This window comes from Magnolia sinica, chromosome 4 (assembly GCF_029962835.1).
Source record: "Magnolia sinica isolate HGM2019 chromosome 4, MsV1, whole genome shotgun sequence".
Classification (NCBI taxonomy): Eukaryota; Viridiplantae; Streptophyta; class Magnoliopsida; order Magnoliales; family Magnoliaceae; genus Magnolia; species Magnolia sinica.
The window spans coordinates 52,446,757-52,471,340 of NC_080576.1; the positions used below are offsets into that span (position 1 = coordinate 52,446,757).

At 42.1% G+C, this 24,584-nt stretch overlaps 1 protein-coding gene across 5 annotated transcripts in view; it reads left to right on the forward strand.

Moving 5' to 3' along the window:
• Positions 1-23,885, forward strand: part of LOC131243114 (pentatricopeptide repeat-containing protein At2g26790, mitochondrial) — a 32,202-nt gene extending 8,317 nt beyond the window's left edge. For 2 of the 5 annotated variants that reach the window (XR_009169871.1, XR_009169872.1), the window contains 2 exons: positions 18,972-19,051; positions 23,092-23,885. The gene's annotated coding sequence lies outside the window, so the exon portion shown is untranslated. Of the gene's footprint in view, positions 1-652; positions 799-899; positions 1,033-18,971; positions 19,052-23,091 lie in introns of those variants that run through there. The other 3 variants (XR_009169874.1, XM_058242224.1, XR_009169873.1) reach the window with 2 other exon arrangements.
• The last annotated feature ends 699 nt before the right edge of the window (positions 23,886-24,584 follow it).

The window sequence follows — 24,584 nt, forward strand, 5'->3', positions numbered from 1 at the left end:
ATGGAGCAGGGGAAGCCGAGGGCGAGGAGGATCCGAGAGGACCGGTGCCCTTAACCCTGTCTGAGGAAGAGCTTGTCTGGATTAGGTTCGAGTATCACATTCTCGAATCTGTGATCCTGCAGCTTCCTTCGGGGGACGAATTGCCGGACCGACCTCCGGCCGGGGCAGTTTGCGATTTTCCAAGTCACCCTCCAATGTGGCCTGCGACTCCCACTCCAAGGGATTGCTCGGCGTCTCTTGGCTTGCCTCGGCTTGGCTCTGAGGCAGTTGACCCCGAATGGGTGGAGGGACTTGTTCGGCTGTGCAGTCTTGTGGGTTGAGATGGAGTAACTCGAGCTATCAGTGGAGGAGTTCCTCCACTTGTATCAAGTGAAGCTGAACCTCCTTTAGCCTGACTGGCAATATTTTTGTGCCTGGCGAAATACCAGCGGGGCTTTGGTTACCGATCCCCCTTCCTCTAATAAACATTGGAGGGATAGGTGGTTCTGGGCTTATAGTTGTTGGGAGATGGCTGACCCATGACCGATTCAATCTCTCGTTCACCGAGCCTTCTCCGAGCCCGGTGAGTTCAATGATAAATCCCCCCCGGTTTTTTTTGGTCGATCGGTGATCTTTTATACTTTCTAATTCTGTTTGCATGTCTTTCTTCTAGTCGTTCCCAAGCATCCGCCGTTGCTCGACGGTGGCTCGACAGCTCGGATCAGGGACCTACGAGTCCTGAGTAGGGAGAAGAGATCTTGGAGAGTGCTTCTCCAACCAGAGGACTCCTTCGGTCAGGCTTGGACATAGCTTTGACAGGTACGACTTGTGGTGAGACCTTCAGCTGAGCCCTCGGACTTCACACTTTTTTAAAAAAAAAAAATGCTTTTGACGTACTATCGTGTTTTGCTTTGATGCAGAGATGTCTGAGGCTCGGCCCATCCTTCGGCCTCCCTCCAAGGTCCGGGCGCCTCCTCGGGACGACACTCACGCTCCGAAGAAGAAGAGGCAGAAGACGTCCTCCAAGAGCAAGGGGAAAGTTGCCCCCTCTTGCTCGACCGTCATAGAGGTCATGGACGAGGGCATGGAGGTGGCTCCCTCCGGACCTCAGGAGACGTCTAAGCCCCCTTCCAAGGTTCATCCTCTGAGAGGGGAGGAGGCTGAGGAGGAGAAGGGGAGCTTCCGCCGGACGGAGGATATTCTCCCATGGGCGGATCGTCAAGGCGCCGAAGAAGAGTTCGTCGGCTTGTTCGAATCCTCCATGGATCAGACACTTGCCCGCATGACGACCACCCTCCTCGAGGGAAGAGCTTTAGCTGACGTTATTTCTTGTCTGTTTTATTCTCGGACAATTTGTTTTGACCTTCCTCATCTTATTGTAGTTTGCTCCATGCGTGTTGAAGGCCCGCGTTGAGCTTGCTCAGGCTCATAGGCAGGCCAAGGAGGCTGAAGCTCGGACGTCGACCGTGGAGGCCAAGCTAGAGGCGATGAAGGCTGCTCTCGAAGTGTCTTCTTTTGAGAAGGTTGGGATGGCCTCGCGATTGCAAGAGGCCAAGGTGGTGTATGATAGATGCCACACTCAGCTCGTGGATACGAACGCCAAGCTTGATCGGCTGAAGACGGAGACAAAGGCCGCCCTCGCCATCGCACGAAGGGATGCTGTGAAGGAATTCCAGTCGTCCCAGGCATTCTTGGATGAGAGGGATACTCTTTAGAGGTGTACACGAGTCGAGTCAAGTCAAGTATTGCTCTGCTCGTGCTCGGTATGCTCAGCCCCAGCTCATACTCGGCTTGGCTCGGGCTACGAGCAGAGTCCGAGCAGATTCCGAGCTGAGTTCGAGTAGAGTTTTCGAGTGCCAATTGCCATATGGTTTTCTAGCCTCTAAACCTGACTTGAACTTAACTCATCTTCTCTCATCCATGATGAGAGGAGAAATGGGAGAAAAATCAGACACTTAAGAGTCATTTGGCACTATGGATTTAGGGAATTTGAGGAGATTTCAAATCCCTTGGTTGTTTGGCATCTCAAAGTAAATGGGGGTTTCAAATTCCCTCACAGAGTGGTTTGAAATCCACTGTTAGAACTTAGATTACATCTAAATCAGTCCCAAAATATTGCTTTTTTTTTTTTTTTTTTTTTTAAATTATTAAATTTGCAAATGTAACTGTCTAAAAAAGGCCCACTAGATAGGTGCTTACCGGGCGAGCTGCAGCAGGGACCGGATGACCGGCACCGGAGAGGGCATGGTCGAGCAGCCAGGACGACCGGCGGCAGGGACGATCTACCACACCGGACGGGCGGCAGGGAGGAGTTGCGGCACCGGGCAAGCAGGGTAGGGTAGGGACGACTTGATGAGCACGACAGGAGAGAGAGAGAGAGAGAGAGAGAGAGAGAGAGAGAGAGAGAGAGGAGTGACGTCCAGATGGGGATGGCCGTTGGGCGCTGGTATGGCAGGGGGGGGGGGGGGGGTGGTTAGGGTTTTTAAAGTTTGAACGGGCGGGCGTGAAATGTAATAGAAGGGTATTTATACCCATGGTCGAGTACCGAGTCTAGTATTGAGTCGAGTACGTTCATGCTTGTGCTCGGCTCGTACTCATTTCGAGTACCTAAATTATGCTCGTACTCGGCTCTAACTCACTTCGAGCAGAGTCGAGTCGAGTATTTTTGAGTCGAGTTGAGCGAGTAAATGAGTATTTTCGACTCGCGTACACCTCTAATACTCTCTATCGCCAAGGCTATGCCGAGTGCGTGAAGGTGATGAAGGAGAGCTTTCCCGAGCTTGACCTTTCTGATTTTGACGAGCTTGAGTCAGCCTCCGACGGGTTGGGCGATGAAGGGGTTCCTGAGGCGGCTCCTGAAGTGGCTTCACAGACGGCCTCTGAAGCAGCGACTGAGCCTTGAAGTTAATTTTGCAGAGCAGTATTTCCTTCGTCCTGCTCCCTTTTTTAGCTTCAGGCACTTCAAGCACACCAAGCGCCCGAGCCTTAAGCGCCCCCAGTAGTCCGAGCATCATTATCTCCAGCGCACTGTATATATATTTTTTTGTTTTGCTTATTCCCGATGTACAAATTTTGAAATCACAGTTGATGTAATGCCGATGTAATTACACCATTTTGATTAATGAAAATGTCTCCTTTTTGAAGTTTCGCTTTCATTTTCCTCACTGGTCGGATTACATAACGGATGCGAGTATGTACATGTCAGTCGGGTGTTGCTCGGAACTTGATCGGGAAAAGGTCATTTATAGATCCCCTTATCGATACCGATCTTGACATGTCTCGGATGTAGATCGCCTATTTACCAACTCATGGATTGTAAATCTTTAGGTGTTCGGCATTCCAAGGATGAGGGAGTAATTGGCCGGTCAGATGCTCTAATCGGTATGTGCCCGGTCGGATTATGCTTGAAATCACGTAGGGTCCTTCCTAATTGGGTCCCAAGGTCCCCGTGCCAACTTGGTGTTCTGGAATGTCTTTCGGAGGACTAGGTCACTTGCTCAGAACCTTCTGACCTTAACCTGAGCATTGTAGAACCGAGACACTTGTTGTTGGCGGACAACGGTTCGAAGCCGAGCTCGCTCTCTTCGCTCTTCCAAAAGGTTGAGGCCGAGGGACGTAAGCTCATCGTTGTCTCTTTCGTCGAACGAGCTTATGCGGGCGGTAGGCATTCCGATCTCTATGGGGGTGACGGCTTCTGACCCATACACCAGGGAGAATAGGGTTTCCTCGGTGGCTGTTCGGGTCGTGGTCCGATAAGCCCATAGGACTTTGGGAAGTTCCTTGGCCCAAGCTCCCTTGGCTTTCTCGAGTTTGGTTCGGAGGTGATGCTTGATAATCTTGTTGATAGCCTTGACCTGCCCGTTCGCTTGTGGATGTCGCGGAGACGAGTATATGTTGCGGATCCCGAGATTGTTGCACATCTCTTGGTACTGCTTGTTATCAAACTTCTTCTCATTATCGGAGACGATAGTCCTAGGTATCCCAAAGCGGTATATGATATTTTTCCAAACGAAGTCTGTGATTTTTTACTTGGTTATCTTGGCCAATGGCTCTGCCTTTGCCCACTTGGTGAAATAATCCACAATGATGACGGCGAACTTGGTCTGACCCTTTCTTGTGGGGAAGGGCCCAATGATATCGATTCTCCACTAAGCAAATGGCCATGGACTGGCCACGGGGGTAAGTTCTTCTGGTGGCTGTCGCGGAACGGTCGCAAATCTCTGACATTTATCGCAACTTTGGACGAGCTTGCGCGCGTCATGTTGGATGGTCGGCCAATAGTAACCCTGTCGAATGACATTGTGGGCTAGTGATCTTCCTCCTGAGTGGTTCCTGCAGATACCCTCGTGAATCTCCCTCAGGACGTACTCGGCTTCATTGGGTCGTAGGCATCTTAAGAAAGGTAGGTAAAAGCCTCTCTTATAGAGCGTACCATTGAGCATGGTATATCGGGCGGCTTTTATTTTCATCCGTGGTGCCTCTGCTCGGTCCTCGGGAAGTTTACCGGTTTCGAGATAATGGATAATTGGGTCCGCTCGGGTCGGTTCCGAACCAATCGAAAGTACAGTCGGGACGTCTACTTCGTCGATGCTCAGCTTGGCCAAGAATTCGATAGGGATAGATCTAGGGATTTCGTCTTCGTTTGCTGTAGCGAGCTTTGCTAGCATATCAGCTTTAGAATTCTTGGCCCGCGGGATCAGGGCGACGCTGTAGTGTCGGAAGCTGCCGATCCACTCCTTCGCCTTCCGAAGATAAGCCTTTAGGCATTCTTTTCTGGCTTGGTAAATGTCGGCTATCTGGTTAACAACTAGTTGCGAGGCACTGAAAACGTCAAGGTGACTAGCCCCCATGTTTGCTGCCAGCCGGAGTCCGACGAGCAAGGCCTCATATTATGCCGTGTTGTTGGAGGCTTGGAATCTAAATCTTAAGGCATATTGCATGTGCGTATGATCGGGAGTTTCCAGGATGACCCCGGGCCAGCTTGCCTTAGAATTGGAGGAGCCATCAACATAGAGTTTCCAATGGGGAGGGTCGGGACGAAGTAGGGAGTTAGAGGGTTCTGGGTCGCACTGAGCTTCTGGATCTCCCGATTCAGGCGGGTCGGGAGGAAGTTGTTCATCTACCCCAGATCGTTTAGATTGTTGTGTGACCTCGACGATGAAGTTGGCCACCGCTTGGCCTTTGATCGCAACTTTCAGCTTATATCTGATGTCGAATTCGCTCAGTTCAATTGCCCACTTGGTGAGATGACTTGAAGCTTTCGGCTTTTGTAATACTTGTCGCAATGGTTGGTCAGTCAAAATGACTATTGTATGGGCTTGGAAGTATATGGCCGTAGGCGTCGGGAAGAAACGACTAACGCCAGGGCCACTTTTTCCAAGGTTGGATACCTTGTTTCTAAACTGGGAACTGCCTTCCCTCATGCTCTTGAAACAATGCTGAGCTGATTGCTGCGTCGGATACTGCTAAGTACAGTAGCAGCGTTTCTCCTTGCTTGGGTTTGGAGAGTAGGGGTGCCGATCCCAAGTATCTTTCTAGCTGCTGGAAAGCTGCCTCGCACTCTTCGGTCCAGTTCACTATTTGTCTTCCCTTCAGTTGTTTGAAAAAAGGAAGACATTTATCTGTGGCTCGGGACACGAAGCGATTGAGCGCAGCAACTCTCCCGGTCAGCCTCTGGATATCTTTGATCGTCCTCGGCGATTGCATGTCGAGTAGCACTTTGATTTTCTCGAGATTTGCCTCGATCCCTCGTTGACTAACTAGGAAATCGAGGAACTTTCCCGAGCTTTCGCCGAATGCGCACTTGCTCGGATTTAGTTTCATGTGGTATTTCTGAAGGATGAGGAACATTTCCTCAAGGTCGGCTACATGGTTTGTAGCTTTAGCACTCTTGACGAGCATATCGTCGATATATACTTCCATTGTTCGCCCTATTTGGCGAGCGAACATTTTATTGACCAGTCTCTGAAAGGTCGCTCCTGCATTTTTCAGACCAAAAGGCATCACTCGATAACAATAAAAACCTTTGTCAGTGACAAAGGTAGTTTTAGATTTATCCCCTGGGTGCATTACAATCTGGTTATACTCTGAATATGCATCCATAAAACTAAGAAGTTCATGACCCGCGGTACTATCGATCAATTGGTCGATCCTAGGAAGAGGGAAGCTGTCATTGGGGCAGGCTTTATTCAGGTCTGTGTAGCCTGTTGTCCTTTTTGACCAATATGACGTTGGCCACCCAATCAGGGTAGTAGACTTCTTCGATGAATTTGGCCTTGAGGAGCTTGCTGACCTCTTCCCCGATCACAGCGTACCTTTCTGGACCAAGGACGCATCGCTTCTGTCGGATCGGCTTGTAAGTCGGATCAATGTTCAGCCGGTGTGTGATGATGGAGGGGTCAATCCTTGGCATGTCCTCATGAGACCATGCGAAGACGTCGGCATATCGTCGTAGTAGGGCTACCAATATGTCCTTCAATGGCTGAGTCAGGGACGATCCGACCTGTATGGTTTTGTAGGTATCGGACTCGTCCAATGGGATTTGAACAAGGTCTTCCACGGGTTGGCCTTGTTTGGAAGACTCCTCGCATGGATCCAAGGCCACGGTGGGCGCGATGGAGGACTCGATCATCATAACCTCTAGTGGGACCTTTAACGTCGTTGCATAGCATCGCTGAGCGTCGTGCTGGTCCCCTTTGACAATTCCCATGCCATGTTCGGTCGGGAATTTCATGGCAAGATGATAAGCTGACACTATTGCTCGGAGGAGGTATAGCGATGGTCGCTCGAGAATAGCATTGTAGACCGATGATTGATTGACCACAAGAAAGTCGACCATCACCGTCGTTTGGTCCTGCCCATCCCCGGCTGTGAGAGGGGGCTGAATAGCTCCTTCGGGCAAGATCTGTTCGCCTGAAAATCCGATCAAGGGAGTTCGTACTGGTCGGAGCGTGGACTGATCAATGCCCAACTTATCAAAGGCCTGGGCGAAAAGCACGTTGACCCTATGTCGATGAGGATTCGGAACACTTTCCGGTTTGCTATGGTTACTGAAATCACCAGGGCGGCATTATGAGGGTGATGAATGCCTTGAGCATCTTCCTTAGTAAAGGTCACATTATACTTCTCCAATTTCCTTTCTTTTGAGGGTCGGGCCAGGACCATGATTTTTGCCTCGGGACGGCTAATGCTCCTCGCATGAGCCTTTCGAGCATTGTTTGAATCGCCTCCACCCAGTGTTCGCATTGTCGACGAAATGTTGATAATATCGGTGTCGCTAGACTAGTGACACCGAAACCCCCATTTTTCGTTTCTCTCTGGATTATCGGCGAAATATCGGCGATAATTTTGGATTTTTTGCAACAAAATAGGTAAAAAGCGAAAAAAATAAAAAAAAAAACCTTTGAATTCGGTAATACCTGGTTGATGGTTGATCGAAACTCGGAAGAAAAGAACCTCGTGGGCAGCAATCGACAGCTCTTGTCGAAAAATCAGGGATTTTGGGAGATTGAGATAGGATTTTGAAACCCTCTGTCGAAAATCCCCACTTTTCGCCAAAAACCCCTCTTCGCAGACGAAATCCCCTCTTTTTTTTTTTTTTTTTTTCTTTTATGCTTTAGAACTTCTGAAGCAGACCGGGCGCATGGTGTGCTTCAGTGTATTGAGTAAACTCTCTGGGCCCACCGTGAATGTATGTGATTTATCCACGCCGTCCATTCATTTTAGGGATAAATCCCAAAATTAAAGCATATCCACAGCTCTAGTGGACCAAACCACAAGAAACAATGAGAATAATGATTTTCAATGTTGAAACTTTCTTAGGCCCCACGGTGATGTTTATTTGTCATCAAACCTTTTTGTAAATATAAAAAGGCATGGATGAAGGGTTAAAATAAATATTAGCTTGATTCAAAATTTTTGTGGCCACCAAGAAGTTTTTAATGATATGCATTCAATTCACATAGTTTCCTGTGGTGTGGTCCATTGAAGATTTGAATCTGGTTCATTTTTCGGATCACGCACTAAAATAAGCCGTCATATATGATGGACGGTGCAGATGTAAGGTACATACTTCATAATGGGTCCCACAGTTAGGGATCCACCGGAAGCGGATTGGTAGGTGTACCTCACACCAGCTATATAGCTGCTGTAGGTACGTGTCGTGCGAAGACGAGCACTGACACTCCTCGAGCTCCGATTGGTACGAACAGTTCAAAGGAGATCAAAGTTACATTGGCCCCACAGTGATGTATTTATTATATCTACACCGTTCATCTGTTTTTAGAGTTCATTTTATATGTAAAAAATGAATCATATCCAAAGATTATATGGACCACACCATGGATAGCAGTGGAGATAAATGATTTTCACCGTTAAACAATTTGTAGAGCCCACCATAATGTTTATTTTGCATCCAATCTTTTCATAAAAACACAAATATCTGAATGAAGAGGATTTTATATATATATATATATATATATATATATATATATATATATATATATTGATCCAAAACTTCTGTGACCCCAAAAAGGGTTTCAATGGTGGATGTTCAATCCTCCACTGGTTTTTGTAGTGTGGTCCACTTGATAGTTATATTTGTCTTATTTTTCGTCTAAAGCCTTAAGACGAGCTCTTCAAATGGATGAACGGTTTGCATATAACACATACCTCATGATTAGACCCACGGAACTTGCTGATGTCAATAGCTGATGTGAGGTACACCAACCAATTCGCTTTCGAATCCACCGACCTCGGTAAGTTTTGGGATCCATACAAACTCCGCCAGAAGTGGATTGTGTACTGAGTAAATTCCGTGGGCCCATCGTAATTTACGTATTTGATCTACTCTGTCCATCCATTTTATTAGATGATTTTAAGGCACAAGCCAAAAAATGAAGCATATCCAAAGCTTAGGTGGACCACACCACATGAAACCGTGTGAATTGAATGTTTACCATTAAAAAATTCTTGGGGGCCGCAAAAGTTTTGTATCAACCTGATATTTCTCTTTTTTATTCATCCATGTCCCTGTGATCTTATGAACAGTTTGGATGACAAATAAACATCACTGGGCCCTATGAAGATTTCAATGGTGGAAATCATTATTCCCACTGTTTCATATGGTGTGGTCAACTTGAAACTTAGATAAATTTATTTTGGTTATTATTAGAGTAATTTCTTATGAAAACGTATGCTTTTTTGGGCCCCATAAATGAAAAATTATTATTTAATGTTTTTTTTTTTACAAATTTTTAATTTCTAAATATGCAAATATGTGTATTTAGGCATGTCCTGAAGTTTCATTAAAAAATTTCACCGTTATCTCCATGTTTTCGCAATTTTCTTTGCATTTCCAGTTATCGGCGATAACGATATTATATCTTTATCTCTGGCCAGCGAAACTTGTAGCAATACCGACAACCCGAACACTGCCTCCACCCTTGTGATCGTCGATGATTGTTCGGATTTCTTCAGTTGGTCGGTTATCGACCAGGCATTCTTCGGCCGCTGTGATCCGATTATCTCCTTGGTCCACATGATCCTCGAGGTGGCCCTCAGGAATAAGTCTTTCGATCTCCTGCTTGAGATTATAGCAGTCACTCATATTGTATCCGTGGTCCCGGTGGAAGTGACAGTATTTGTTCTTACTCTTTCGGTCGGGATTGCTTCGCAACTTATTCAGCCAGTGGACGAAGCGTTCGCCCTTTATTTCCATCAGGACCTGCTCATGGGATTTGTTGAGTGGGGTGTAAGTAGTAAACTTACTGTCGGGTCGCTTACTCGACCTACGGTCGTCGCGAGATCGGTCCTTTTGTTTTTTGCCTGCGTTGGTCGAATCAAGCTCTTTCTTTGCTTGCTCTTTTGTTGGGGCGTTTCTATTTTGGGCTGCGTCCCGAAAGATTCGAGATTCTTCGGCATTGGCGTATTTCTGAGACCGGTTCATGAATTCGGCCAACGTAGTAGGAGGGTTCTTATCTAAGGAAAAGAGGAACGGTTTGTCCCTTAGTCCAGTCATGATGGCATTCAATGCAGTTTCATCCAAATGCCTTTGAACCTGCAGTGCTTCTAGATTGAAGCGCTTGATATAATCCTTGAGGAGTTCGCCGTCCTTCTGAACAATGTTCATCAGGTGTGCTGATGCTTTGAGCCTTTTCTTCCCTCCAATGAAGTTTGTGACAAATGCCTCACTCAGTTCGAAGAATGAATTGATGGACCTCGGCTTTAGTTGTTTGAACCAGAGCCGAGCAGCATCCACCAAGGTCAGCAAGAAGGCTCGGCACATGACAGCGTCCGACGCATCGTGCAACTCCATGCAAGTCCGGAAGGACTCCATATGCTCCGTTGGGTCGGTACTCCCAGTGTATGGTGTGATCTGGGGCAACCGAAACCTGTCTGGCAATCATGCTCGTATTATATCGGCTATGAACGGGGACTCGGTCTCTTCTGTCCTAGATGGGTTATCTTGGTAGGTTTGCTTCATATATGTAATTTGCTTTTGCAAGCTCTGAATCTCAGCCTTCCATGCTTCCTCGCTGTCGGCGGTTGCTTCGGCTGGGGGTCGGCTACGCCTTCTTTGATCTATCTCGTGATGTAGGTTGGACGCATGTAACGGGACTGTCCCTGAAACATGGGACGAAACGGGTTCGATTGGATCGTGATGCTAGCTCGATTGTGGAGCTGCCTGCGCAATGGAGGGTCGAGGAGGGTTGGTATATAATCGGATCCTTGCACTCATTGGGGCTGCATTTGCCCCAGCATCTGTTTCATATAACCTAGATCTGCCCTGATATCTCCGACCTCCCTTTCGAGGGTGTTCCGTCGACCATTCCTTCGACGGTTTTGCTGGGCGTGCCTGCTCGAACCTGAGGTGGCCTAGTGTTGCGGAGAACCCTGGCAGCTCTCCTACTGTTCTGGCCGTTCCACAGATCGCGGAGTGCGTTCTGGCACGGGCAAAGTCATGATTGGGATTGCCACTAGGGGAGATTGTGCTTATGATTGGGATTGCCACTAGGGGAGATTGTGCTTTCTTATTTCCCTTTGCCATCGCAGGTATCTGGAGTGTCGTCAATAGAGTAGGAACGACTTACGATGTCGTTCCCACAGACGGCGCCAAACTGTTGATGTAGTTTTCCGCTGGATCTAGTGTACAGGCCTTCCCTGGACTTGTATAGGCCAAAAAAAGAGGGACAAAGGAGGCCTTGGTTATCACAGGGGACTATTCGATGCCTAAGTCAGGATGGAGGTCTTTGAGAAGGGAGTAAGATCGTCCAGAAGGTTTTCAACGTACATTGAATGGTGGAACATACCTTTATTTATAGGAGACTTCGAATATTGTTCTGGTTGGACTCTTCCTTGATTTTATGGCTATAATCCCATATTTCCGTATGATGAGGGATTCCCAATAATATCGGGATCCGATATTATCCCCCAGAGATCTCGATAGACCTCCCAGGATATTAGGAGTTCATTTGAATCTTCTGGGTCGGCCTTGGGTCGGCCTTGGGTCATGACCAGAATGGGCCCCAACTTAGCTCTTGCTATTCTCAAACCAATTGAGAGTATTGTTGATCTCTGTGGTTGTACAACGCCTGACCTATAGCCGATCCATAATCGACTTACGGCCGAGCTATTGTCGATACGTAATCGACTGTTGACCGAGACGCGGTCAATCCATAATCGACCTATCACCGACCTATGGGCTAGGTCGGTAGTATATGGCTCTTAAAGGGCTCTTTGAGTGTCCTTAAGGTTGCATCAACCTCCTTGGAGGCTCCGCTCTCTAGACGTATAGACCTCTTTAGGCTCAGCGCTCGATGGGCCTGAGCTACTTCAGTAGAATTGGTCCATTCCATAAGCCGACTTGTTGACTCGTCCATTTTCCCCCCCAACAGATCCCATTGCCTCAAACTTCTATATGAGGCACTAATCTACACTACTAAAAAAAGAGGGAGTTTCAACCCATTTTCATTTCCGAATTTGCCTCTAAAAATTCAAACACATGGTGCTACGATTTGATTAGGGTTTTTAGTAATTTAACTCTTAAGACACTTGACTACGCATAGTTGCATGGCTTATGTGGATGCACATACAGAAGTGACAATCAAGCACAAATCATGCAAGTTGTTCAAAATCATATCATGCAAGTTGTTCAAGATCAAGCATATCATGCAAATCATTCAAAATCAAGCACATGTCATGCAAATTATTCAAAATAAGCTGGTCCATATTATGGGTCTATTTGCAAAGATATCGTGAACAAAAAATTACAACTGTTTGATTGCCTGGCTACCAGTTAAAATGAATCTTCTACAATCCTTTTTCTGCAAAGAAGATCCTGCAAATCAGGAATGAGGTTGTCCATTCAATCTGAAATTTGTCATGCGGTATACAAGTGGGCAGCATGTCATGCTTTCATGCAGCTGGAGTATCAAATAGCACCCCATCTCTCTCTCTCTCTCTCTCACCCCATCTCTCTCTCTCTCTCTCTCTCTCTCTCTCTCTCTCTCTCTCTCTCTCATCGTAACCATGCTCTCTTTCAAAATTCAAACACCTTTCATCTTAATGTTCCAACAGTCGAACAACCTACACCATTCATCTTATTCTTTTCATGCAACACCACACACCAATTACTTTCCTCTCTCTCCCCTCTGCGTATAAGGTATGGTCTACTTTGATTTTGTTTTAAAGTTTTTAAATTAACTTTTTCCCATGTCTTCTCATTATGTTAATCCATCTTAGTGCATATTGTCTTCTCAATTAACAAGACTTTGGTCATGTTTGTTCTATTTATATGCATGCATGCTTTAGTGCACATGAAAGAAGTAGATTTTTATCCTTATGCTTGATCATTTATGGGAGTTTCCAATTAATTTTGCTATATTCAATTATGGGCAACAAAATGGACTGTCTGGATTGATCGTACCGAAGAAGGTTTGATCAACGTTCTAAACATCCATCTTGTGGGCTCCAATTTTAATTGCCTGCACATCTTGAAAGTCACTTTGATCAAGTGATCTGAGCCATCCGATAATTGATAGGAAATTGGACAATCTAATTGTATTGTATTAGAAAATTTTGGATAATTTATTAATTTAATTAGCAAAATTTTAATAGTAAAAAAAAATCATTAGAACTCCCCTAATTAAATTTATTTAAATATTTTAAATTGGGAAAGAAAGCAATGTATATTAAGGTATGTGAAGATTTCTCTTTTAATAAAACATTAATATTACGGTTTGCACTATTGTAGTTTTTTTTATTATATATTTTAATTACAAAAATAAATTAAGTTAATTAGGGAATTATTTAAGTTTTTCTAATTAAATAATTTAATTAAATTGTATGCAATATTTTGAAATGATTTAAATTTATATATTTAAAAATCCTTGTATTTCTTGATAGTTGTAATTTTATTTTTTATTTTTATTTTATTTTTTTTGCAATATTTTAAATATTTCAAAAGTGATTACCTCTGCGGCTAGATACATTATTTTAAATATTTAATTATAAATTTCTTATAATAATATTTATAAGAAGAAAGGAGACAAACATGGTTGTACTATCGTGTGATTAAACTTATGAGCCATACTATGAAAATTTGATAGAGAATGGTTGAGCAAAGACTAAGGCATGAGACAAATGTATTCATGCCTAGGAGATTTGCCACCGAAGCTAGTTTCCTACTTAGACAATTGATGACAAAATATAGGAAGAGAAGGATTTCTACATGGTTGGTATTGACCTAGAGAAAGCATACAATAGGGCCCCTAGAGAGTTAATTTGGTGGGTATCAGGAAAGAGAGGAATTTCAAGAGGATATATTGACATGATTAAGGATATGTATGAGGGAGGGGTTACAAATGTGAGGACCACTAAGAGAAGTAAATTCCCAATTACTATAGGCTTATACCAGGGGTCAACATTGAGCCCTTACCCTTTCTTTCGCATTAGTTTTAGTCCAGTTAATGAGGCATTTGCAAGAAGAGATTCTATGTTGTATGTTGTTTGCAATTGACATGGTTTTGATTGACAAGATGAGGGAGGGCATAAAGATAACTAAATTTATGGAAGGGTGCTTTAGAATATTAAGGATTTAAAAATAATTAGACTAAAATAAAGTATATTGAAGTGCAATTTACCTTTCAAAAATGTAACAATAGGAGTGAAAACGAGGAATAGTCAAGATTGTTGACCAAGAAGTTTCCCAAATGACCACTTTCTATACCTTGGCTCAATAATTCACGAGAATGGAGAGATTGAGTAGGATGTTGCCCATAGAATTCAAGCTAGGTGGAAAGAAATGGAGATGTGCCTTTAGTATTTTATGTGATCATTGTGTACCACTCAAATTGAAAGGAAAATTTTATAGAATGGCTATAAGACCAACCATGTGTCATGGGACAAAATTTTGGGCAGTTAAGGAACAAAACATCAATAGGATGTGTGTAGCTGAAATGAGGATGTTGAGATGGATGAGTGGAAAGATGAGGAAGGATAGAATTACCTATGAATGCATTTGAGGGAACTTATGAGCAGTGTTCGAAATATCGGTATTGCGTTATGCATCGCATCCTTGGGATACAGATACGCATCGGTTATCGCACGGGATATATCATTTACACTAGGTAATTTATCGCACTTTTGGAGAAACATGGGGAAACATTGGGAAAATGGTTGAATTTTTCAATGAAACCTTAGGGATTGTGAAAAAAAAAAACGTTGATACACACTTTTAAATCATAACATTTCAAAAAAGAAGTGCACATAATAGGTTTCCTTGTATAGGGTCCTAAGCTATGCACTATTTGACTAAACTAATGCAAATATATTCAAATTAAATGCATAACATTTAGAGTATATGTGATGATCATTTCATCAAACACTCCTAAATACTTCGAAATTAGTCTAAATTGATAGCTGGTTGAAGGGAAGTTTCAAAAATATAATTTTTAATAATTTTTAATTAAAAAATAATTTTTATTTTCCGAAAATGGACAAGGACTTAACAAATCAGTAGATCAGCCCTCATACATGCTTGATTTCATGTTTGGAGTGCAATATTGCAAGCAATTTGGGAGAAAATGGGGAAATTTTGAATTTTTTCCAAATTGGACCACCTACACTCAAATTTCAAAATTAGAGTGTATGTGATGATCATTTAATCAAATACTTGTAAATACTTTGAAATTAGTCTCAATTGATAGCTGGTTGAAGGAAATTTTTGAAAAAAAAATGTGGAGAACATGAAGAACCAATGGATATCGAAATCAAAGCTCAAACTCCATGGTTTTTCACGCAAAACATGAAGAACTAATGAATTTATAGCAATTTGACACTGATTTAACATAATTTCAACAAAAAAAAAGGGATCGGAAATTGAAAATGTTCACCGAATCAGACATGTGGGATATATCGGCATTACCTGTGCCTTTCGTATCGCATAGGTGGGATACAAGATATATCGTGGGATATATTGGCTGATATCATCGATATTTAAAGCATTGCTTACGAGTAGCATCAATAGGTAATAAGATGAGGGAAAACAAACTTAGATGGTTTAGTCATGTGTAATGGAGACCAAGGACTTGGGAGTGATTTCGTACGAGTTGAAGGCTGTAAAAGGGCAAGGGGAAGGCCCAAAAGAATCTGGATGGAGGTAGTAGGAAAAGGCTTGATGACTTGGGGACTAACTCAAGTCTAGTCCTTAAGAGAGTAGTATGGTGGAATATGATTCATATGGTCAACCCCAGTTGATTGGGATATGGCTTATATGATGATGATGATCATTGTTTGTAGTATTGATAATATCCCCCAATTAATTGGGATATGGCTTATATGATGATAATGATGATGATGATCATTGTTTGTGTTGAAGTGATAAAGTCCCTTGATATACATTGATACACCACACTCTGACAGCTTAAGCTTTTGGAGTAAATGGTTGTTTGACATGGTATTAGAGAGGAAGGTCCTATTTTCGAATCTCGAGAGTAGCAAATATGCATCGCTAATATATTATTTTCCCATGGGGGGTCAGGAAAAAATCAGGTCCGGCCCAGGGACCAGGAAATTAAGCCCGGCCTATTTATGGTGTGAGTGTCCCTCCACCCTCGTCAGTATGTTCCCATGCGGAGTTCCCACCCCGCATGTGCGGGGGGGGGGGGCGGTGTTGTCGAAGTGTTTAAGTCCCTCAATATACATTGATACACCACACTCTGACAGCTTAAGCTTTTGGAGTAAATGGTTGTTTGACAGTTTGCACTATTGATAATATCAGCTGATATATTGGCTGATACTATTGGTTTCTCAGGGGACTAATACGAAACATGGGGGCAATTGCGAAGTACCCCCATATTGATCGATATATCGTCAATATTGCCCAATATATCATGATATTGACGATATATCTGAAAATATTGTCGTAAAGCCTTTGTAAACTTCCCTTCTATCATTGATACATGCGATATCTATTGACGATACAAGGGCAACACCTCCCATTCAAAAGAAAAATTGAAAAAAAAATAAATAGAAGAGAATGGAAAAAAAAGCACCTCTTTGTAAAGCTTCCGTTCTTCGTCTTTTTCTCCTCCTCCTCCTGCCCCTCCTCTCTCTCTCTCTCTCTCTCTCTCTCTCTCTCTCTCTTCTTTTTTCCTCTCTCTCCTCCCCTCTCCTTCTCCTGCACCTCTTTCCAAAATAAAAGAGCCTGCAAGGCCATCTGTCATCCATCATATTCAAAGGGTATTTAATACTCCGGCTGTGTATGACGCTTGATACACATGCACTTAGAAATGGTACACATGGCACATATTAACCCAAATTAAACCAATTAGAATGCGGATCCCACTCTTGTTAAGTTACAGTATAAAAACCAGGTTGGTTGAACAGTACTAACCACTGATTCATGGACACTTGTTTTTTGAAATTAGGCCATTGGATATTTTCCATTTCTAACCATCCAATAAATGCCCAACAATCTACTATTTTGATAACCAAATAAGAGTAATTTTTTTTTATCCACGATAGATCTAACTGGTGCCATAATTTGGACAGTTTATTTTGAATAATTTGTATGCCACATAAGCATTTACTTTGTAATATCTATGTGCATGTGTATCATATATGATATATCACTGCCAGAGTATCAAAGTATTTCTCCATTTATGAAATGCAGAGTTGTATGATACTCTGGCAGCATATAACACTTGACATGCATGCACTCAGGAGTTGTACATGTTTCGTATGTTAATTCAAATTAAACCAACTAAATTGTGGAACCCACTATCACTAAGTTATGGTCCTAAAATCAGATTGTTGAATGATCCTAACCTTTGATTCGTGGACACTTGTTGGTTGAAGACCATGAATATCTTTCGTTCTTAATTTTCCAATAAATCCTCACCAATATCATCATTTTACGAGGAAATAAACCTAATTTTTGGTTTATGACACATAATTTGGACAATTTAATTTCAATTAGTTGTACGCCAAGTGCAATTTTTAAGCCAATTTCTACGTGCATGTCCACCATCCCATCATGCTTATTAAGAATATCAAAGGTTTTCTCATTTAGAAGCTACACTTCTATGTTATTTTAGCACAATATAAAAAATGGTGGCGACTCTTGATATAATAAAAATGTCATAATTGTATGACAATCTAGACCGTCTAAGTTGCTGACCCAACTATCAAGGGAGCATGACCCAAAATATACACTGCAAAGATAATACTAACCAATCTGATTAGTACATTCAAATTTAGGCCATTCACTATTCTACTTTTAACCATCCATTTAAGAGCCATTAATTAATTGCTTGGGACTTAGGACTACTTGATTGGTGTGATTGTAGAGATGTGCTCCATCCACTATGAGCTTAACCATGTGGATTGTCTAGATAGTTGGACATGCCTTCCATGTGTAAGGTGGATCAGAATTGGATGGCTTAACCTTTGATTTGTTATTTGTTGAATTAGGAGTGCTGGATATTTTTCATTTTTAACCGTCCAATAAATGTCCACCGATCTGGTAGTCAATTAACTAAGCATAATTTTTTATTCATCATACATCTAAATTGGGACCCAAAATTTGAATGGTTTTGTATGAATTAGTTGTAGGATACTTGAATGATATGACTCATTTTGGATATAATTGCATCACTTTTGTCCAACAGAAACTTATCATGGATACTCCTTTTGTCTTCTTCTTCTTTTCTTTTTTCTTTTCTCCTTTTTTTGAGTTCTAAGAGTGTGGTCATGTCTTTTTTAACATCACCTGAAGTTTTTTCTGTTAAATTCCATCATTTTTCCAATGTTTCCCTTGCACAATGATCCATTCCCCAATACATGCAATCTTTCCCCTGTGCTACCAAAATGTTTCTGTATCCCAGCGGTGAGATGCATGCATCGATACCAATACTATGAATATTGATGATGATGATGATCTTTTTATACAATGCCAATTTTTACTGTTGTGGTTTTTAATTAAATATTTTGATTATGAATAACTGAATTTAATTAAGAAATCTTAATGATTAGCTAAATTTAATTAAGAAAATTTAATAAAATTTCGAATAGATCTTTTAATAAATTTAAAATTATCAATTTTTGTAATGACATTTGTAAAAACTGTGTTCAACATGCATTTTGCACGTTCCTGTTGACTAGAATTTAGGAGATGCCACTTCACATAATTTTTGACACCCATGCACCTGTGTGCATTACTCTCTCTCTCTCTCTCTCTCCGTGTGTCTATGAGTGTAGGTCATGTTTTATTTATTTATTTATTTTTTAATACACACACACCCACACCCACACACTCACACCACAATGGGTACTCGAACCCATGACCTCGTGTTGAAACTCTTGTGAGCCCCAAAAGGCAGGAATTTAACATGTGCTTATGAAGTCTCATGATATCTTTGTACCCATGCCTTAAGTGGCATATTTTAGACAAAGTAATTTGTGATGACATACTACATCTTATCTTGTGCTAGGCATGGGAGTTGACAACGTACGCATGCATGATGCTGCTGGCTTTGTTTGCTTTGTGATGCACAACACTGTTAGCAATCAGGTATGTTGCTTGCTTAACTAATCTAATTTGCGTATTGAATGAAAAATGGTACATAGAAATAAATTAATCAATCGAGTTATTTTCCTTTACTATCGCATTTGAATGATACTTGAGAATTGATATCTACATGTATGCTTATTGTTTTGCATACCCCCAATTTGAAGATACTTGATAATTGATATCTACACATTTACCTTGATTTATATGAACTCCTTTCAAGATACTTTTGAATTGATGTCTACAACCACCCTAATTGATTTGCATACACATTTTCCGTCTTTGGAACTGAAATAGCACATTTTGGTCTATTCCAATTCCCAAATTTGAAAGTCAAGAAATGAAAAGGAATGTCTGCAGTAGCGGCTCCTCTGCGAAGCAAGGAAAGATGTTCTCATGGGGATTGTTTGAGGTCTTAGGAGGTTCTGTAAAATTGTGATTCTTTAATGATGTTTGCAGGGAGTGAGAGACATCCTGTCATGGTCTTCATAAAGATCTTCTTGTGACTTATTGAGATTACAATCAAGTCATTGTCGTGGTTTCACTTGTCCTATAGATGGACTTACCCAGCTCCATAAGCAATAAAAGCCTCTTCTCAATATGGAAGTTGATGGTCTATCTTCTATTATAAAAGAGGGGAGATCTTTGGGACCATTGCCTACCTGCAGTATTGTAGTCTATCTAGAAGGATAGAACCTTCTAAAACCAAGCTCAAAATGATACATGAGGTGATGGAGGAATGTCAGTATATCTCCCGGGCTCATTGTTGCGAGGAGTTTAGGTCCTTTTGAAGGTTGTGGAAGACAAGCTCTTGAATGGAGTTCCCATTTGTAGGGATGGTAGAGCTTAACGATGATTGCTTGTTTGCCAACCCAGGGCTAACAGAGCTAGGGCCTTGGTGGATATTATAAGAGACTATTTGGGAGCTTTTAAAAGAGTTTTCTTCAATCCACTCCTGACTAGTGCTGCTGGTAATTATTGAGTTTGAGATTCAAATTCATTTAGGTCCTTTTGTGGGATCATTTCCGGCGGGAGTGTATGTAGGTTCTTGTGTATGACCGCCACAGGACACGGGTGCGTACGTGTTAGTCTCCATGGAAGCCTTTGGCGGGGGTATACATAGGTCCTTGAATTAGGACCGTAGTGGTTCTTGTTTAGCTGTTAGAAAACCAAGTCTCTGTGGGATCCATCGACACGGGTGGAAACGTGTTCCACTAACACGGGTGAGTACGTGTAGGTTTTTGTGTAGGACCATCACCGACACAGGTGTGTACGTGTAAGTTTGTGGTGAACCTATAAAACCATTGTAAATGTTAGAGGTGAATCTATGAAATTCGGTACACTCAAGGAGAGTGCGTCCACGGGGAGTAAAGTAGGCAATTAGTCGAACTACTATACATTCTTGTGTTTGCAATTGTTGTTGTTTGTAATTTTATTTATGCTTGTGTTGAATTTGTTTATTATGAATGCATGAATAGATTGTATGCTAGGCACTTAATTTGTAAGCATACACAATTGATATTTCACATCTCCAATGTAGACTAGTCGCCCAATTAGTTGTATCCATTGTAGTATATGGTATATGTACTTGGATCTACTTGGCTTGGAAGCCTAAAGCTCAAGTGTTAATTACTTTTAATTGGCACATATTTTTAAGCAGTCCTATTCCCCCCCCCCCCCCTAGGACTTAGTCGTAACTCTAAGCTCCATAAGCTTCTGCGTAGCGTGTTGTCGTGTTGGACAACCGTCGCAATTTCACTTTCAAATGCCACGTGTCACCGATGTTGTTGCTCATTTTGACGCCTTCATTGCTGCTGAGAAGGGGGGATGCCACATGGCTCCCTCTTCGACGAGAGAGAGGTGATGCCTGGTGGGGAGATCGCTCTTAAATCCCCCTGCTTCAATGAAAGGTTGTCATTCTCTCTCTCTCTGATATGTGTCTCGAGCAGTGGGTTGACCATGTGAAGGCATGAGAGTGAGCCTCCATCGCCTCTTGTTTTCGAGGGTTCTCTTCCCATGACGCGTGGTGGGTGATCAACGGCATGCTAGGGTCGGTGGCTCATACATTTACTTGTTTGGCGCCTATTGTTAGGTCGTCACCTCGGAGGATAGCGAGACAAAGGTGTGTAAAAGCGGTTACGTTTCGGCTGTAACAGTTGATTCGTATCAGTAACGGTTAAGGCCATTATGTGATATGGGTCTGAAACGGGGTAGGGGAGAAAAAGGGCGGTAACAGCCACAGATTGGCCGTTATAGGCTATAACGGCCATTATGGCCCCATGACGGTGAAGCAATTGAAAAAATAAAAAAGTAAAAAGAAAAGAAACTTACCTCTTCTTCTTCTTTGTTGTTGCTGTTGTTGTGTCAGCAGCACCATCTTCTTCTTCTCCTCGATCCCGTCTCTCTCTCTCTCTCTCTCTCTCCCCCGCTCTTTTTTTCCTTCTCTCTGTTCTTGAAAAGAGAATCGGGGAACAACCACGTCTCAATTTTTTCTTTTTAATACTCTGGAGTGTACGATGCTCCATGCGCTTGCACCTGTGGGGCCCACCTTGATGTATATTTTGTATATCCACACCGTCCATTCGTTTTTCTGACTCATTTTAGGGCATGGTCCCTAAAATGAAGCAAATCCAAATCTCAAGTGGACCCCACACTGTAGGGATTAAATTTCCATTGTTAAAAGCTTCTTGGGACCACATCTTTGGATCAAGCTGTTATTTGTGTTTTCCCTTTCATCCAGGTCTATGTGACCTTATCAACAGGTTGGATGGAAATAAACATTACAATGGCCCTAGAAACTTTTAATGGTGGGCATTCAATGATCACTTTTTCCTGTGGTGTAGTCCACCTGAGATTTGCATCTGCTTCATTTTTGGGACCGTGTCCTAAAAGGAGTTGGCAAAACTGATGGACGGCATGGATATACAACATATATGGGGGCCCATGGTCAGGGCTCACGCACATGCGGATTGCCTAATGACGCTACCAGTAACGACTGCTACTAGATGATGTTATGTGGGCCCCACCATGATGTATGCATTTTATCCACGTGTTCCATCCATTTTGCCAAATCATTTTATGGCATGAGCGCAAAAATAAGCAGATCCAAATATTAGTTGGACCACACCACATGAAACAGTGGTGACTGAACGCCCACCATTCAAAACTTCTTTGGGGCCCCCAAAGTTCTGGATCAAGCTGTTATTTGTATTTTCCTTTCATCCAGGTTTGTGTGACGTAGTGACGTAATCAACAGGTTGGATGGCAAATAAACATTACAATGTAGGCTAAGAACTTTTTAACGGTGAACATTAAATCACCATTGTTTCTTGTGGTATGATCCTTGATATTTGAATCTGCCTCATTTTTTGGCTCATGCCATAAAATGAGCTGTAAAAATGGATGGATGACATGGATAAAAAACATACATCATGGTGGGCTCACAGAGCACTATCTAATAGCAATTGGGCCATGTCCTAATTTTTTTTTTGCTCGTGCTAAAGCATATGCACGGCATCGATACAACACATACATTGAGATGGTCCCATGTTCAGGGTCTCATCCACAAGTGGTCCACTTAAGATTTGAATTTGCCTGGTGGATATACAACAAATGCATTGAGGTGGGCCCCACATTTAAGGCGCCACTCACTAGTGGTCCACATGAGATTTAGATGTACCTGAATTTTTGGACCATGCTTAAAATGAATTGACAAGACAGATTGACGGCATGGATATACAAATACATTTAGGTGGCCCTCTTGATCCACTACTGGTCCATCTAAAGATATGGGTCCGCCTCATTTTTATTTATTTATTTTTTTTTTCGTGCCCTAAAATGAGTTGGCAAAATGAATGGCTGACATGGATATATAATCCATACTGGCCTTCAAAATTTGTGCATGAGGCATCTATAAACTCAAAATTAACCTTGGCATGTTCTTCATTTTGCATTTGGACATTTGATGGTTGATTCATGGCTATCCAACTTTTACGTCATCCTCATCCACTAACATACATGTTTAATTCTTTATGTTCTTGTAGCAAATATGGGCTAGCGCAGTTGGGTATTGATACAATGATTCCGACCGCAATTGCATGGAGAAGCGCTGGTGGACAGTCGACAATCCTGTGGAAATCGGCCCTATGGAATCTTCAAAGCAAAGCTAGCTTGTGTGATTAAAAATAAAAAATAAAAAATCCTGGGCTGGTAGCAAGTTGGGGTAGTAAGTCTAAACTCTAAGATGATTGACATTCCAAGGCAACTGATCTACCACAACTGGGCTGAACCATGTATCAAGGCAAATACAAGTCTTTCAAGATCAAAGAAAGGTGGAAAAGGCCTATAAGCTGAATTTCGATGGTTGCTGATTGGGGGATTCATGCTAAGAAGGTGGTGTTGGTGGTACTCGTCAAGAACAGATTCTCCGGCCCAGTAGGGTTGAGGGATTCACACTTTTTGAAGAGATAATGTGATATAATCTAATGAGTCAAGGGCACTCAACCATTGTGGTGAACTAGGCCAAGTCAAGACGATGCCCATAGAAGATTCTGAATCTGATTGAGGCAGCAGCAGTTCTACACGATTGCATTGTATTGAAATAAGGTGAAATAAGTTAGGGTGTGTTTGGTTTGCCAATTTCATCATGATCATTTTAAGGTGTTTGTTGTGTGTTTTGTTTTCCTATTTCATCATTATCATTTCAAGGTGTTTGTTTAAACAAGAATTACAGCTTGTAAATTGATAGTTGAATACATCTGTGAAGGAAATAGGTAAAAAAAATAAATATAATCATTACATTTTTTACATTATAAATTATTATATTCTTTAGCAAGCTCATCATCATAGTCAAATGTTTAGTGACGTCACCACACAATTATAGAAAGTAATCAAATGTTTGGAACATCAAAAGATGAATTGATGTCTAACCATCACACTGTTTTTGAAATATTTTTAAATGTTAAAAAGAATTTTGAGCTTGTTTCTACATAGAAATGAATGCAGAGCAAATGGGCCAATGATTTTAGAGGCAAAGTTTACAAAAACAGAAGAAACTTTGATTTGTACAGTTTCTTCTGTTTTTGTAAACTTTGCCTCTAAAATCATTGGTTGATACACAGGACCTTAGAAATTACTTAACTGTACACGTCATTTGTAATGTAAATGAAAGTGTCCAAATTATGAGTTTACATGTATCATGACCCAAAAATCAGGCTTATTTTATTATATGACTCAAGATTTGTGGACATTTATTGGATAGTTAATAATGAAAAAATATCCAATGGTCTTATTTCAGTAAACAAGGGGCCCATCAACCGGAGTTATGGATTGTTCAACCAATCTGAGTTTTGGCCCGTAAGTTATTGATAGCTTGTCCACAAATTAGCCGGTTTAACTTGAGTTATTACATGCCACATGCCATTTCTAGATGTCTGTGTATCAAGTGTCATAGCAGCGAGAGTATCTTTACTTTAGGCATCGCGTTAGCTACAGAGTATCAAGTAACTCCCCTGACAAAAATGATTTTAAGCTCTAT